The sequence below is a fragment of the Microtus oregoni genome, unplaced genomic scaffold, assembly GCF_018167655.1.
Source record: "Microtus oregoni isolate MIOR12 unplaced genomic scaffold, Mior012 000021F_ref0000039, whole genome shotgun sequence".
Lineage (NCBI taxonomy): Eukaryota > Metazoa > Chordata > Mammalia > Rodentia > Cricetidae > Microtus > Microtus oregoni.
The window spans coordinates 24229166-24247919 of record NW_024543080.1 but is presented as its reverse complement, the minus strand read 5'-3'; the positions used below and the strand labels follow the sequence as shown (position 1 = coordinate 24247919).

At 36.0% G+C, this 18754-nt stretch overlaps 1 protein-coding gene across 3 annotated transcripts in view; it reads right to left on the bottom strand.

Moving 5' to 3' along the window:
* Positions 1 to 18754, bottom strand: part of Gabra2 (gamma-aminobutyric acid type A receptor subunit alpha2) — a 132698-nt gene that overhangs the window by 59693 nt on the left and 54251 nt on the right. The gene's annotated exons all lie outside the window — the stretch shown is intronic.

The following is an 18754-nucleotide window of genomic DNA, read 5'->3' as shown; positions in this document are numbered from 1 at the left end:
AGTTCTGGTACAAGAATTTTCACAAAATTAGACCATTTACAATCTGAATTTTTCAAATAATAAACAAGTGGAACATCCCTATTATCAGTTTTTAATAATTTGGTTTAGCTTGTCTCTCACCTTCTCACTTCCCTTTTCCCTATTCCATATTTTCATTCTTTCTCTTTCTCTCTCTCCCCCATCTCTCTTTTTCACCTCTCTCTCCCTCCCCCCTCGCATACATATTTTAGATGAAATAAACACTTACAATGGTGATTATTAGAACAATAATCTGTTACCAGTTTTTACTACTGTCTATGTATTTGTGCAATCATGCATAAGTAATGAAAATGTTCTATTACATGTCTCAAATTGGAAACTCAGAAACAATCTATTGTTTTTAAAGCAAGCATCATAGAAAGTAACAGCCTGACTTAAATAAAGTTCTGTTACATTAAAAGACAAATTAATAGGCTGGTGTTACAAAAATTTAACATTTGAACAAGTATAAATCCACACAAAGTTGATTAATGATCCATCGAAATGTCTAGGAGATGGATATCACTCACAGGTCACTACAGCAACAGGAGATAATAGTGGCCCTGGGCTACATTCCTAATATCAGGGGAAGATTCCATAATATGATTTTACCATCACTCTTGATGGCCTAGATTTTTAATGTGGAATTTCATTTAAATGGAAACAGAGAAGCTACATTAAAAGGTGTTTTCCTTGTAACAAGAATCAATGCAAGTATTCCTTCCCATTAGCATTACCTAAAATTACCAAACTTGTGACAGTCATTTTTGAAGGGAAATTGAAGACATTTTAAACTTTTGCATAAAAGGTCAAATTTAAGTTTTCCACTTCTAAAAAGGTAATGTGGGCTTTATAGATTTCTGAGGTTTTATATGCTTATTGATGTTGTGGTCATATTCTGCACACCAACAGCAAAGAACTGCTATTGTTTGTCCTTAAGACATCATAGCACACTAAGATGCCCATCAAATCTATTCAACAAGTATAGTGGATTTGTCTCCTACTGTCTTCATTTGAGTTTCTATTGTGCTGAAGAGACTCATGACCATGACAACTCTTGTAAAGGAAAACATTTAATTGGGGCTGGCATGTTTCACAGGTTTAGTCCATTATCATTTAGAAAGAGGCACGGCAGCACACAGGCAGACATGGTGCTGGAGAAGGAGCTCAGAGTTCTACATCTTGATCCTCATGCAGCTATAGACTATGTACCGCACTAGGCAAAGCTTGAGTCCATAAGGGATTGTGTGAATTTCATAAGACATTTTGAGCTTTGAACTTTTAAACAGAATTGAGACCGTTACAGACTATGGAGACTTTTGAAGCTGTAGTGAATGTCTTTGGGGGCCAGGCAATGGAATGTGGAGGTGTAAGTAGGAGTGGCACCCATAGGTTCATGCTTTTGAGTGTTTGGTCCATAGGAAGTGTCATTGTTAGGAGGTGTGCCCTTGTTGGGGGATGTGTGTCACTGTAGGGCCGGCTTTTTGATCTTACAATAATGGACTAAACCTGTGAAACATATGTCAGCTCCAATTAAATGTTTTTTTTTTATAAGAGCTATCATGGTCATGGTGTCTCTTTACCACAATAGAAACCCAAACTTGAACTTACATCTCTGTCAGCCTCTGCTTTCAGAGTACTAGGATTAAAGGCATGCAACACCACTCCCAGCTCTAAACTTTTCTTTAATTCCTTTTCATAAGTTGGAAATTTTATTGGGTTGGATATTATCAGGAGGTCACCACACCCTTTATTTGATTTCTTAATCTGCTTATCTCTTGAATACATGAATTAGCTCCATTCCACTTACTGGTGTTCCATAACTCCTCAAATTGTACATTTTATTTTTTTTCCATGTCTGGCTTGCTCCTTCTCTTTGTAAATCTTCATTAGAGTAAACACTAATAGTCATATGATGAAAGCATACTAGGCTGTTTTGAGATTTTATTAGCCAATGAAATTAATCCAAAATGTTTTAGTTAAGCCTCAGGTATAAACTTCAAAGAAGGGCAAAAAACAGGCACTTTTTTTTTTTTTTTTTTTTTTTTTTTTTTTTTTTTTGCCAAAATATCACAAGAACAGTCTCTAGGCCACATACTAAAAATTTTTTCTCTGAAATCTCTTGAGCCAGGAACCCACAGTTCAAATTACTCTCAGTACCACCGTCATCCATCCTGTGAGTATGGCCAATTATGCCCACTTAAACCATTCTACTGCTTTTCTTATTCAATGTTCCAAAATCCACATTCCTCCAAGAAGGAAAGCACAGTCAGGCCGATCACAGCAATAGCCAGTCCCTGGTACCAACCTTCTGTCTTAGTGTGTATTTCTACCGTTGTGAAAAGACACTGTGATGACTGAAACTCTTAGAAAGGAAAACATTTAATTAGAGCTAGCTTACAATTTTAGAGATTTAGTCCATTATCATCATGGCGGGAAGCATGGCAGCATGCAGGCAGACATGACTCTGAAGGAGCTGAGAGTTCTGCATCTTGAACTCCAGGTAGCAGGAGACTAGGTGCCATATAAACCATATAAAACCTCAAAGCCTTCCTCCACAGTGACACAATTCCTCCATCAAGGTCACACCTCTTAACAGTGCCATTCACTATTGGCCAAGCTTTCAAAAAGAGCAGTTTATAAGTGCCATTGATATCCAGACTCTACTGCTACTCCCACCAGGGAAAATTCTTGTATTCTAGCCAGTGTTAAAGGTCCACATTCCCTGCCATTTCCCCAACATAGCAAACTCTGCCTGAGCTGAGCACTGTATTTTCTCTGATTTGCTAGAACTGAAGCCACTCCCTTTGCTCCTGTCCAAAGCCCTGCAATATTGAAAGATGACGTCAATCACTAGAGTATGTTTTCTAGCTTGGCTTCCAAGGATTTCACAAGTTTTCTAGAATGGGATTGAGGCATTTATATGTATTTTACATTATTTTGCTTCCAGACATGAAAATGTCTAAAAAATATTGCAAATATGGTGAGTTGACTCAGGGAATAAGGATACTTTCTGTCAATGAGGATAATAACAAGTTAGGTTTCCATAACCCACTTGTTAAAAATAACAAAGAAATTCTTCAAATTGTTCTTTGACTTTCACATGAATTCTCTCTTTTCTCATCTATCTGGCATACAAAAAAAATAAATTAACTAATACCATTACAAACACAATATCATTATTCAAAAGAATAGTCATGCATCCTTCTTTGTTTCCCCATTCTTAGTTATATTTTCATAGTCCTTGAAGAATTATTTCCTTAAATTTTACACTTAACAGTTTCATTCATGTGCTTATAAAGGTAAGATACATGTTATCACAATTTAAATATGTATATAAGTGGCATTCATAGCTACATCATTAAAAAGTATTTACAATCTATAAAACGGGTTAGTTTTGCTGCCATAAATCACTATATTAGAATATTATTTCACAGCATAGACATTTTTCCGTGACGAGAGTTAGTTACATGACTAGTGTAAGTGATTCCAAGTACCATCTGGCAGATGGCTGCAAATTTTGAAAGTAATAAATTCCAACCATCTTTTAAAATAATGTGGTATTCTATTAATTGTGCCTTCATTTCATTTAATTAGTGTCTTTTATGTTAATTATTTCTTAGCACTTCTTGTACTCTATGTGATGAAGTATCTATGTTATATGGCAGGACAGAATATGCAACTCTAAAATAAATAACATAAATATGTAAAAAAAACTTCACATATATACATATAGCAATATATATTTATAACAATATATATCTTATCGCAATATATAGATACTGCTATAAAAATGAACTATCTCTGCTTTTCACATTTAAGCTTTTCGCCAATCCATATCACTGTGTGCATGAGATAAAGGGTAGTTTTATTACTGTTAAAATGAAGACATCTGGAAATGTCTATGTTGGCTTTTCTCAATTTCCATAAGTTGGAAATATTATGACAATATTTTTGTATTTACATATATATCATTTTCCATATTTATGCTTTACATTTATTTTTAATCCTACTACAAATGAAATATAGACTAACAAGGTTTTAGAACATACTAAAGATTTTAGAGAAAGATTTTGTCATAGAATTTAGCCATCTTTAGGATTTATGATAATTCTGTCCACTTACATCTAGGTTACATTAGTGTTGGACATGTCTCCATGCTATATTATTTTAATGGAGACATGAAAAAATGAGACTATAAGAGAAAATATATTTATTCTTTATGAGTGAGTGGTGAAAACAAATAGTAGAGATATCAAGAATATTATGGAAAATGAATCATAAAAGAAAATACATGTATATTTGTGTGTATGCACACATGTGTGTGTATTCAAAGTATAGAAAGAATAATAAACTACCAGAAGAGTTGAAAAGCACAAAAATATGAACAGTGTCAAATAGTGTGAAGAGATAAGGAAATCTTTGGATTTGAGAGTAGAGAATATTCTGTAGCTTAAAAGAAAAAAAAAACATTGCTATTTGTGTGCTAATCATGAAGCAGTGTGGTATATCCCTCTGGATTCAGGTTGATCTTTGCTAAGTTTGACTTAGTGGACCAGACAAACACTCACAAGACTGACATCCCATAGGAACACAGGAGCAGCTCAGCTTGTTGGTATTTCAACATTTTTTTAGCCTCCTCCAGGAATCATAGATCAGAAAATCTTATTATTTCAGAACAATCACAAGAATACACACACATACACATGCACACACACACACACACAGACACACACACAATTCAAGCTATTGCTAATGTTGTTTGAAAATTAGAATTTTTTTTCTTCTAAAGCAGCAATGTCTATATGTGTATTTACATACAAAGGGAATATACACATATATGTGTGTATGTATATTTCCTTTGTATATATATAAATATTTATATCAATTTTCATGTACATATATATATATGGATTTATATAAATCTTTGCCAAATGTAAACCATAGTGTATCTTATGTAAGACAAGACTGACAGTTTTCAGTCTTTCTATTATCATCATCTATAGAGAATAGGGGACTATTGCTGAAAATGTTTAAGAGATGTGTTTCCTTCAGTGGCCTGTGAGAGAGCCAAGTTAGCTACGTTTTGATTAATTTAACTTGAATTAAGTAAAAAAAAAAAAGTAAAATAACTAAAATGAAGACACCATAGAAGAAAAGATTAATAAATTGCATAGAACAAGTAGAAAATAGAAATATGTGCCAGTTCAGTGTCTTCATTAGACACTTAAAACAACAAAGTATTTAAGTATAAAATTATATTTTAAGTGTTTATAATAATTGTCAGTAATGCCATTCAGTGTTATCAGAACAAGTCTACATACACTGTATTTAGTGCCAAACTTACTACTTAAATTAAAAAAAAAAAAAACAGAACCATTGCAAATAGCAAGTCATTTTATAATCTAAGCATCTGGAATGTGAAAACATCTAAAATTGGTGGATAGGTGTTACAAATGTGCATCACTTCCCGGGAGCCAGCAGCACTGCTGAGCGCACACAATGAAAGCACAGTTCAGAAGAAAGAATACAAAAAGGACATACACATTTTTAGCATGCCTACAACTGAAATAAAAAAAATATTGTTAGTGGTTGAATAATAATGCAGAGCTGAAAGTCCATATAGTTCAGGGTTTATGGAGGAAATTATTATAAAAAATCTTAATCATTTCATAAATGTGATAATAGATAAAGTAAATATCCCATTTCTAAACTTTTTATGAGTAGAACCCAAACAAGTACACTGTCTACATTTGATATTTTCACAAACACTGAAATTCTCCATTTACACTGTAAACTTCTTTAGTGTTATTTCCATAATTTGTCCTGGAAACAAGAAAATCACTCTCTTATGCACAGCCTGCTACATAAACACAGTTTCAAGGATACATTAACTTAATGAAAACAGCATATTCTTTAGTGCAGAGCAATGTTAAATCTAAATCAATGCTCACTGACAATTTCTGAAAAAATTATATCTACTCACTAAAACATAACCAAATTTCAAGACTGATCCTTGAATGAGTTCTCATTTACTTGAAATTAATATGTATATTTAAAACTACTAAATTTATTTCACTATTACATTTTTGATAATAAAGTATAGAATCTGCTGAGTCAATTTCAATCATTGTTATTTTTTCTACAATGAAGGAAATGTGGTTTTAGAGCAGATATATAATAACTGAAAAAAAATGGAATATGCAAAAATAATTAGGGTCAGACTCATGAGTTTGTATTTAATGGGAGTTAATCAACAGACTTAAAAAGTATTAATATCACAAACATCTCAAAAGGTAGTGCATTTAAGATCAACAGAATGCCAATAAAACAAATTGGTATAAGATTGTACACAAACACACCCAATCTAACAGAATCGCAAAAACAGCACAGCTATTCCAACAGAGTAGAGATGACATACTCGGGCTCCTCCTTTGCAGCTAGGGATCAGGAAATTTAAACAATTAACAGGAGAGCAACACAGTAGAGTTATATTCTTACAGTATATTAGTAAAGCACACCTAATGAAAGTATTCAAAATCACTCATCATTATAACACAGAGACAGCAAATTATTCTTAAATAATTTGTCACTTAAAATTTGCAATGATTTTTTAAATATATGAATTGTCTTTATCACTTGATGAGAAATGTTTCAGCAGCAAAATTCAAATTCCTGAAATTCTAAATTTCAATTCAAACCCTATGCTTGTAAATATGATATTTTCAATATAACATATATACCCACAACCCTTTGGGGCAGGATATCACAGTGAAATACTCCCTTTTTATGGACCAATAAAGGGCTAATGGTCACAGGTTATGGAAAGTTAATGGATTATTGGAAGTTACAGGAATAATTACTGAGAATTGAGTGTTATAATCTCTGAGTAGAATGTATCTTTCATGGATTCTGCTTTTCAGTGTTGGGGAAACTAGGAATCCTGGTTTACAAAAATGAAGTGGATCCTTCTCTTTCATACTACATAAAAATAATCTCAAAAGAGATTACCTATCTGAAAAGAAAACCTGAAACTGCAAAGTTCCTAGAAAAAGAAAACAGTTGTGGGAGAGTGGTCTTCTCAGGGATTTGCATTACTATCAAATATTTAAGAATGTGTGTACCAAATATATAAGTAACAAGGCAAAACTAACCAAGAGGAACTAAAACCACATTAAAAATATGATGTGTAGGTTGGGAGACACAATTTAAATAAATGACTAAAAGTTTTAAATGTTGAGTTTTTAAACAAAACATTAAAAATAGCTTACACTCATATCAAAAGTGGTTTGATATCACTCATCATGAGGAAAATGAAAATTACAAAGATACATAATTTTACTTATATATGCGAAGAGAAGTTATAAAACAGATAACAAATCAATGTTGACGTAGGTATGAAGAAGAGGAGCCTTTTCTTGCACAGTAAAGGTGAGGGACAAAATTAGTAGAGCCATGTGGAAATTAGGATAGAATTCCCCCCACAAAAAAGCTATAAGTATATACATCAAGAAAAAAAATCTTCTTTGTACACCCAAACCAAGCCCAATTACAAGATCTAAAGTTAAAATAGTGGTACAGAATTTCAGGGATGAGAGAATTCTGGGAAGGAGAAAAGTGGAGTCTGGGAGTCAGGAGAAGTTGCCAGCCAGATGCAGAAGAAGCAACATGGGACATTTATAGATGAGGTAAACAAGTTTTGGGACAGCACAGAGATTAATAGAAATGGGTTAATTTAAGTCATAAGAGCTATTTCAAAATAAGCCTAAGCTATTGGCCAATCATTTATAATAATAAAAAAAGAAAATATATGTTGAGAACAGTCTCTTAAATTAGATAAATAAGGGAAATTGTTAGTGAAAAGATTTTTTTAAATCTGTTTTTATTTCAGTTCAATTTGTGTGTGTGTGTGTGTGTGTGTATGTGTGTGTGTGTGTGAAAGTGCTCAATAAAATACTCATAAACAAAATCTAAGATACTTCAAAAAAATCATTCATCATGGTCAGGTAGGTTTCATCCCAGAAATGCAGGGATGTTTTCACAGAAGAAAATCTGTTAATGTAATTCACCATATAAACAAATGGAAAGAAAATAATTATTGGATTTATTTCATTTCATACTGAAAAGGTCTTTTACAAAATCTAACATGCCTTCATGATAAAAGTCTTGTAGAGATCAAGGTTATAAGGAACATACACAAACAACGTAAAGGTAATTTACATCAAGCCTTGGGCTGACATCAAATTAAATGGAGAAAAACTAAAAGCAATTACAAAAAAATCAGGAACAAGACAATGTTGTCCACTTTCTCCATATCTGTTCAACATAGTACTTGATATTCTAGCTAGAGCAGTAAGACAACTAACAGAGATCAAGTGAATACGAATTGGAAAGAAAGAAATAAAAGCTTCTCTATTAACAGATGATGTGATAGTATACATAACTGAATTCAAAATTCTATCAAAGATCTTACATAACTGATCTCAAAATTCTATTAAGGAGCTACAGCTGATAAACACCTTCAGCGAAGTGGCTGGATACAAAATTAACTCAAAAATATCAGTAATCCTCCTATGTACAAATGACATAGAAATTCCTCTGTGAGAGAAATCAAAGAAACAACATCCCCCACAATAGCCACAAATAACAAAAAAAAATATCTTGGGGTAACTCTGATTAAGCAAGTAAAATACTTGGTATAATAATAATTGCAAGTCTTTGTAGAAAATAAAGAAACTATCAGAAGATGGAAAAATCTCCCATGTGTATGGATTTGTAAAAGTAACATAGCAAAAGCAGTCATCTTACCAAATGCAATCTACAACAAACTCATCAAATTCCCAACACAATTCTTTAAATATCTTGAAATAACTATACTCAATTTTATATGGGAAAGAAAAAAACAGTATACCTAGAACAATCCTGTACAATATAAGAATTTCTAGAGGTGTCACTATGCCTTTTCAAGATGTACTTCAGAGCAATAATAATAAAAACTGTGAGGTACTGGTATAAAAATAGAATGAAATAAAGACTCAGAAGTAAAGTCACACACTCATTGACAGGTAATTTTTGAAAATGAAGCTAGAAATAAATGACGAAAAAAGAAAGCATCTTCAATAAATGGTGCTGGTCTAACTAGACGTGAGCAAGTAAAAGAATACAAATAGATCCATAACTATCACCATGGACAAAATTCAAATATAATTGGATCAAAGACATCAGCATACAACTCCTTGAACAGAACACTGATAACACAGGTATGAAGATCAATAATTAATAAATGAGACCTCATAAATCTAAAAGGCTCCTGTAAGGAAAGGACAGAGCCTATAGGGCAAGATGGCAGTTCACAGAATGGGAAAAGATTTTCAGAAACTCCGTAACCAACAGATAGCTAATCTCCAAAATATACAAAGAATTCAAGAAACTACATACAACAAACCAACTAATCCGTTTAAAATTGGGAACAAATCTAAACAGAGAATTTTCAACAAAGGACTCTTAAATGACCAGGACATTTTGTTTGCTCAACATCCTTAGCCATCAAGGAAATGCAAACCAAAAGGACACTAAGATTTTAGCTTACACCTGCCAGAAAGGTTAAGATCAAAACACAAGTGACAGTTCATGCTGGCAAGGATATGGAGAAAGCATATGGACACTCCCCCACTGCTAGTGGAGGTGCAAATTGGTATAATCACTTTGGAAGTCAATAGTTCTTTAGATAATTGGGAATCATTCTACCTCTAGACTCACTCCTGGGCAAATACCGAAAGGATGCTCCTTACTTCCTCAAAGACACTAGCTCAACTATTTTAGTAGTAGTTTTATTCATAAGAGCCAGAACCTGGAAACAACCTAGATGTCCCTCAGCCAAAGAACAGATAACAAAATGTGGATGCATTTACATTTACAAAGTGGAGTATAACTTAGCAGTTAGAAAAAATGACTTTAGAAAATTTGCAGGTAAAATATATATATATTGGAGCTAGAGAAAAAAAAACTGATCCGGAAGGAGGTAATGCAGACCCAGGAAAAAAATCATGGCATGTACTCACCCATAAATGGATATTAGCTAGAAAGTAAAGGATAACCATGCTACAATTCACAGTCCCAGAGAAATTAAGTAAATGAACACAGGGATCTACCTGTAAATAAGAATTGGAAAAGTTTTTGCTGGTGGAGTGGGGTGCATGTGGGGAAGAGAACAATAGGGTGTTGGGAAGGGATGGAGGGAGAATTCCTGGGAGAGGCACTGGAATTGTGGGACATATCAGAAGAGAGGTAGAAACCTATCTTAATGGAAACTCCACGGAATTTACGAGAGTAACCCTAGCAACGATTCTAATAGTAGGAGAAATGGAGCCAGCACAGCTTATCCTTTCTAACTAGACAAGGCTTCCATTTGAGGTACTTGGATACCAACACAGCCACAAAGCCTGTAACATGTGTTTGGGTAAAAGTGACACAGAATTTGAGGGGGTGACCTACCAATGACTGGTACAACATAAGGCCCATGCCAGAAGAGGTAACCCACACCTGACACTACATGGAAGTCCAAGAACCAGAGACTAGATAGCCCAGAAACCTAAGATAGAACCAAATACAACTGAAAAAAAAAAGCCATTGATACGATTCCTAATGATATTATGCTGTACTTGCAGACTGGAGTCTAGCATAATTGTCATCAGAGAGGCTTCATCCAGCAAGTGATCAGAGCAGGTACAGAGACCCACAGCCAAACATTAGGAGGAGCTCAGGGAATTCTGCTGAAGAAGGAGAGAGAGTGTTAAAGGAACCAGAGGTGCCAAGCACACCACAAGAACTACCCAGGGCTAACTGGGCCTCACAGTACTGAAGCAACAATTACAGGGCCTGTATACATCTGACCTAGGTCCTCTGCACATAAGTTATCATTTGTAGGTTGGTGTTCTTGTGGGACTCCTAACGGTGGCAGCAGAGGCTGTCTCTCACACGTTTACCTGCTTCTGGGACTCTTTTCCTCCTGCTTGGTTGCCTTGTCCAGCCTTAATATGAGGGCATATGCACACTATTATTGTAACATGTTTTGCCATGTTTGGTTGCTATACCTTGGAGGACTGCTTTTTTTCAGAAGGGAAAGGAGGAGGAGTGACGCTGGAGGAGATGGGAGGTGAGGGAGAAGAATCAGGTGGAGAGGAGGGAATGGAAAATTCTAGTTGGGATGTAATATATAAAAGAAGAATAAATATTTTTTTCAAAAAGAAATATATTCTCCCCTTTCCTAGTCTTTTTTCTCTTTGCCTCCATTCTGTATGATTCAACAAGAGAAGAAATAAAGGTGGCAGCCAGTTCCTCAGTGGTACATTCCCCATGTGTGGAAAGGAGAGGAGTTAAAGCATGCACAAGTGATTGATGCATTTACTGCATTAGTCTGACCTCCCTTAAACTGTGGGATAAAAGTGAGATGTTGTTGCAATGTGAGAGTGTACTGAAGGATAGAGCGATGTTGAATTTGGTCACTGTGTTTTTAAAACCTGAGAATAGTGTCCATACAGTCCTACAGCCTCCAGATCTCTGCATGATCTCCTCCCTACATTTCCAGTCTTGTTCTCACAATTTCCTCCTCTCTCTCTCTCTCTCTCTCTCTCTCTCTCTCTCTCTCTCTCATCAATGTGTCAAGTCAACCTTCCTATGCTGATTCACTGATAGGTGCCACCTTCACTCTTCTCTATTGGCTTCCTACATTTGAACATCTCCTACTACATAGTGAAAGCACAGTTCACAGCTCCCTTTTTCATGACTCAGTCAACAAGATCTGAAAAACTGCCTGGACCACTGGAAGCAAACAATATTCCATGAATGAATATTGAATGAATGAAGGAATGAGGGGAACTGTAGCGATTGAAATGTGCTATAAAGATTCTAAGCAATGAGGTCCTGAGCATATGAGAATACCATCAGCAGAAGAAGATGCAAAAAAATAACACAATGCATCATTTTACCTATAAACAGAAGACCTAATCTTTTATTACACAGATGAGAAGTATGTTGTTGTAGGGAGGGCCGCTTGTTTGTCCCCGCTGCCCAGAACCAAAATAAGCACACAAAAACTATATTAATTGAAAGATTGCTTGGCCCATTAGCTCTAGCTTCTTATTGGCTAACTCTTATATTAATTTAACCCATTTCTATTAATTTGTATATTGCCATGTGGCAGTAGATTACTGGGTAAAATTCCCAGGGTCTGTCTCTGGAAGTTCCATGGTGTCTCTCTGACTCTGATTTCTACCTCCCAAAATTCAGTTCCATCTTCTCGGTCTACCTAATTTCTGTCCCTATTAGGCCAAGTCAGTTTCTTTATTCATTAACCAATACAAACAACACATAAAAAGAACCAGTATACGGTATGCACATATATGCTTTCATGTTGTTTCCATGCCACCATTTCCAATTAATCTGATCACACATATGAATGTGAATGCATGGCAAAGAGGCCATGGACAAATATGCTTGCTGGTGTGTGGAATCTACTGTTTTGAAGTTCTATCTGGAATACTTACATATATTCTGGCGCTCATTTAACTATGGCAACCTTCTTTGCCAGGCTTTGAGGACTGCCCAGTCCAATTTCCCTGAATATTTACAGCTCTAGTCGTCATGAACTTTACATTTCACTATCAATTTATGCTAAGAGAATATTCATTCTTTAGCTAGAGGACCTTATTTGCTCCTCAGCTATACTTCTTTCCCTAGGAAACCATGGGAATTCTAAATGCACTGTCCATATCCCCTCCACTACCTTGTTCATTCATAAATATTTTGATGAAGTCGTTATCATGCTGTTTTGAAGTTTTTTTAGTTTTAGAACCCTCCCTCATTGTACTGTGATTAGTTTGAGGGCACACCCTTGTTATCCTTACATACCTCTAGTCCCAATTTTGTAATGGACATAGTATCTTCTTATTAAATCTATCGAAATATATAGACACAACTATGCCAAGGCAATGATCTCGATATTCTAGGACAGAAAGCCACACACACCCATACCACACACATTCATAACACACACACACACACACACACACACACACGTGTAAAAACTACAAAGTGAAGTACAAGGGAAGATTTACTATTTGAGAGACAGCAAAAAAAAAAAGCACAAGAGAAAATTAAATTTGAACTTAGCCTTGACTACATAAAAAAAAAAATTCCAGTTGGCAAAGCCATAGATCAGTATAACAAGTATGAGGAGAAATATGTATAAGGGCAGCAAGCTGTTAGTGATAATGGCATGCTCACAGAACAGTGAGAAGTTCAATGCCATCTTTAAAAATAAAAGCCTCACTGAGAGTTATAATGCCTTATAACTGCTGCCCTCTGTAGCACCTCCTTCTCAGTCATGCTGCTTAAAAACGTTGCCTCGACTCTTTCTCCACTTCCTCACTTCCCACATGCTTCCGCCCACTGCAATCTGGCTGCTTTTACCACCATCAGCAGACACCTCCTGGTTCTTAATCTAATGGCATATTTAAGCAATTTTTTCTCAGCTTTGCCATAGAAAAGGAGATAGTTTTCATCTCACTGCTTTTGTAATGCATTCCTCTATGGATATACTTTAAGCCACATCTCCCTCTCCTTGTTGCTACTGTAGGGATCCCACCATGGAGTCTGAGACCATCTCTCTGTAGCCTATGCCCTAGACAACGTAGCTGTCTGCAGTGAATAAAATTTATCTTTCTTAATCCATACTTTCAAGTTCTGGATTACTCACCGAAACAGTCTAGGAATGAAGCATTGACTCTCTAAACTTTTATTCACTTGTTTATGTTTAGAAAGAAAGGGTTAGACTCACAACTACAAGGTGAAGCCCATCTAATGCAAAAATCCGGCAGAAGAAGCAGGGAGCAGGTGTGGTACTGTATCCACAATCAGGAATTGGAGAAAGATTAGGACTAGGGTTAAGCTCCATTTCTCTTTTTCACTCAGATGGCATTCCAATTTTGCTATAAGGATGTAGATTTTTCATTTAAATGCATATGTGTGCCATGTGTGTCTTTGTCTTTGTGTGCTTGTGTGAGCATCTGTCACTTGTATATGAATTCTTGCAGAGACAGAAGAGGGTGTCAGATCCCATGCAGCTGGAGTTTTCTGGGGGTTACAAACCCCTCAACATGAATGCTGGCGTCAAACCCGAGTCCTCTGGAAGAGCAATAAGCACTCTTACCTGATGATGCAGTCTCCAGCCCATGTACATTTTAGTTTAAAATTTTCCCTTATTTATTAAATCATAACTGTTTAGCTGTAATTTTACAGCAGAATGTAGAGGGTGAGAAAAGTCACCCTGTCCCTAGGAAACCAGAATATTTAGTACTGATGATCCAAATTTAAACAGCCCTCCCTGCCCCCAGGATAAATAGTGTGCGGGCTCTTTTAAGACCCATCTTCACTTATCCTCTTGTCTGGAAATGTTAACTTCTCCCAATACCTTCACTCTTATTTTTTCCAACTTTCTGAATCCAAAAAATCAACAAGTCATCGAATGTATAGATAGAAACATTCTAAATGATTAGCATGTTTCTCTTTTAATACTACTGTTCCAACCCAAAGGTGACAGAGGCACCTTTGCCAGAAACAGTCCGTTTGTAACTCATTTTTTCTTCTCCCATCACCTGATACCTACAATTGGATTTTGAGGACCACACAGACTCTGTCTATAGATGAATTATACTTCTACGTAATACACATCACTTTTTAGATAAATGCAGAAGACAAGTTTACAATCTTCATCAAATCCCAAAAAGGTATGTATCAATCTCACTTTATGAAGCATTTTTACACATTATTCTACGGGGCTGGAAAATGCCTGATGTGTGAAAGTATTCTTCTACTCTAATCTTCACATTCCAGTGTACCAATAACTAGCCCATAACTAATTTTTAAATACTAATTTTAAAATGGGAAAACATCATCATTTTGCTTCTGATACATATCACAAACCAAGATCCCTAAATCCACTACATAGCCAAATGACAATGTAAGCAAGGATAATAAGGAAATCCGATGAGAATTACAGCTCTCTGTATTTCTGAACTACAAAGCATTCCGTTGGCTTCTTAGGATTTTTGAGATAACATGTTTTGCATTTACAGAGAAGGAAAGCAGTATGGCCCAAGCAGATCAAAGTAATTAATACATCAAGATCACAGTTAACTGACTGCCTAATTTGTTAGTAACATCAAGAAGGTGATAACACAGTGGATGAGAACAAACAATTCCCCAAGATACAGCACTAACACTGAGCATGGAACAATTGCCTGAGCTATGGACCCTTTTACAGGCATGAGCTCAATGTTTTGTAGTTATACTGCTACTGTAGAAAAACACATACATGTCATGAAATGTCCACAGACACAGAAGGAGACATTTGCATGTCTTTTATAGAAAGTACATGATCCTTTGTATGGAAAGTTATAAGGGTGGGTCAGGTGTAGGAGAAATTGTTGTAACGTGCACGCCTACCGCAAACTTTGCCCATTCTTAGCTACCAGTACATTCTAAAGCTTAATTACCTCCTTACTCATTAATTTTTTTAATGTTGAAGTTAAAGGTTTTTAAATTAACTGCAGACACTGCAATTAGAATCATTAATTCAGATGTACAACTTTCTTTGGACAATTACGCTGGTTAATGAATTTTTTGATAGTCAAGTGTTAGCATGTGTCTGTATGACTATGTACATATAAATACGTGTATGTGTGCATGGGTGTTTTTCTTTGATTCTTAATTCTTTATGCTGTGCTGCTATTTCCTCTCAAGCTAATGTCAGAACAAATCTACATCACTTATCTGAACAGGAGAATTTAGGGCTTTAATTTCTGCTACAGATTATATAGCTCATTGAAAGAACTGCAGTTAAACTACTAAAAAGGAAGTAAAATATCTTCCTTATTTGTTCTTAATAAATTGCTTCTATGAGACATATGCCTCTGTGTCCTCCTCTTTTACTTGTGGGCTATTAGATGTGTCTGCCTTTCCTTCCCATTTGGGGCATGTCTGTTTAGATTACCTCAGACTTTACTAAACACAGTTTAAGCCTGCCTCATTATTTTTCTAACATCTGCAAGAGGAGTATCAAATAAGAATGAAATATTTCATCTCATAATCATAAAAGCCAAGTCCTTTCTCATTAAAAAGTTGATAACTTTTTAATATTCACTTGCTTCCTGTATTTATTTTTTTTTGAGAATTTCATGCATGAGTATTAAATTTACAATATTTCCAATTTCTTTTACTTCAGATTAACCTTTTCTTGAAGAATTGGAATGTGAGTTTGTATGTTAATGTGATATTATTTGAATGTATGTTATAGATATATATAGTCATGGTTATGTATATGCATGTGTATATGTATATTTTTGAAATAAATTTCCTTTAATTTCGCACTTGTTCCCTGGATCTAGACAAATATAACACAGAAGCTTCTCAGTGTCTAAGTGATCTCTTTGCCCATACTCTAAATCATCTTCCTGCCATATTTTATTATGTGTTCCTAAACTCCATATTTTTTTGTCTCACCTCAAAACCTTTTCCTTAATTGGATCAGAAGATGGAGTATGTCAACATGTGATACCTGGTCTAGTCAAGTGAGGTATCTGGACAAACACTCCAATGCATATCAAGAGGAGGGAGATTTTCTCCCAGACTCCTTTCATGATTGCTCTCTCGCAAAGCTTCCAGGACAAGCATGTGAGGAGTTTCCAGTCACTAGGAAAGGTAGCCCAAGAAAAATACATTCCTCACATCTTTCTTCGGGAGCTGAAGCTTGAACTTCCTGCAGCTTCTGAACCTTCTTCACTGACGAATGAGCTCACTGCCTTGGAGAAGTGAATTGTTAAGTGTCCTCCTTCATTCCCTGGTTCAAACTACTTCTGCTCTGCATTCTCTTGTTCTCCATTTCTTCACTCTAAGTGCTATTTCAGCCCTTTCAATGCCTAACAAACCTTTTGATAGTTAATAATGCTTTGTGTTAGATTATCCTGATCAAATTTCTGTTAGAGATACTTTTTTTTTTTCCTGGCAGTAGGACCAGGATCTATCCTGGAGCCCATTATTGGAGCCAATTCCCTATGGTGGGATGCCATGCTCACACTTAATGCAGTAGCTTGGTCGTTTCCCAGCTTAATGTACCAGAATTAGCTGACATCTCCTGGGTGCCCTTACCCATTGGGAGGAATAGGTAGAGGGTTGGCTTTTGGGGAGGAAAGGGGGCAAGAAGGAGAGTTGGAGGGAGAACTACAGATGAAATATAAAATGAAATAAAAAATAAATTTAAAAATATGAACAATGAGGGCTGATGAGACACCAAGGACAATGGCAGGGGGTTTTGATCCTACTTAATGTGCTGGCTTTGTGGGAGCCTAGCCAGTTTGGATGTTCACCTTCCTAGATATGGACGGAGAGGACCTAGGACTTAACACAGGGCAGGGAACCCGGACTGCTCTGTGGACTGGAGAGGGAGGGGGAGAGAAGTGGGGGGAGGGGGAGAAGGGTGGGAGGAGGGGGAGAAGGGTGGGAGGAGGGGGAGAAGGGTGGGAGGAGGGGAAGGGAAATGGGAGGCTGGGAGGAGGTGGAAACTTGTTTTTTGTTTATGTTTTTTTTCTTCTTTTCGCAATAAAAAAAATGTAAAAAAAATATGTTTAAAATTGAAATGGAATTACATAAATCTCCCCTTCCCTATCCTTCTCACAGCCCCTCTCAGGTACTCTCTCTTCAACACCTGCCATGCACTCAACATACATTTTCAATAGTCTCTTTTTCTGTCTTTGGTTATTATTGTTACCTACATACACATATATACATACAACAAATATGTTCGTGTGTGTGTGTGTGTGTGTGAGAGAGAGAGAGAGAGAGAGAGAGAGAGAGAGAGAGAGAGAGAGAGAACAAACAAAACCTGCTATACATCTGTTTTGTTGGTGGTGTATATATGGTTTCAAGGTTTCAAGGCTGACCACTCAGGACTGAACAACCAGTGAGGGCCTTAATCACTGGAAAATATGAATTCTCCTCTTCTCCCAAGAGTCTGAAGTTCTTTGCCTGTAGTTCTTGTAAGATCTTAGTAAATTTGCCCCTTCTATGGTAATATGCTCATTGATGTTAAAGCTTAGGTTCTATGGCATGTGTTCCTGATGTTCCAAAACTGTCCCTGTGTCTCTCCCCTGCTGTAGAGAAAGGAACCATTACATTGTCACTTTGGAAGAATTCTTAAAGACCTAACCATTTTTGAGTTAACACCCCGCCCCAAAGTAAAGCTCTCCCCTCAGTCTCACAACCTGTCACCCCGTACCCCACACAGGTCCTAGAAGACATTAACCAATGTAGAAGACTTATTCTAATGGAAGAAAAAGCAATCACTTCATTGTGAATGTGATATTTCTGCTCAATCCCAGAAGACAGAGTGATAGCATTGAAATTAATGTTTAAGCGAACCAGATAAGGGTGAATGTTTTGTTTTCCTTTGTTCATCCAGGTGGAAAATATCCAAACTTGTCCATTTCTATTCTGTATTCTCAGAGTGACAAAAGAAATTGGGAAGAGATGACAATGTGGGGAAGACCAGACACAAAGCCAACAAAGACATCTTTCCTGATTCTCAGTCTCTGGAACTTAAGCTGTTACGGACAGAAATAGAGGATTCCTGAGGACTGAAACATATCGTGAGCCTCCCAGTTGACAGAGAAGCAGCATGGGA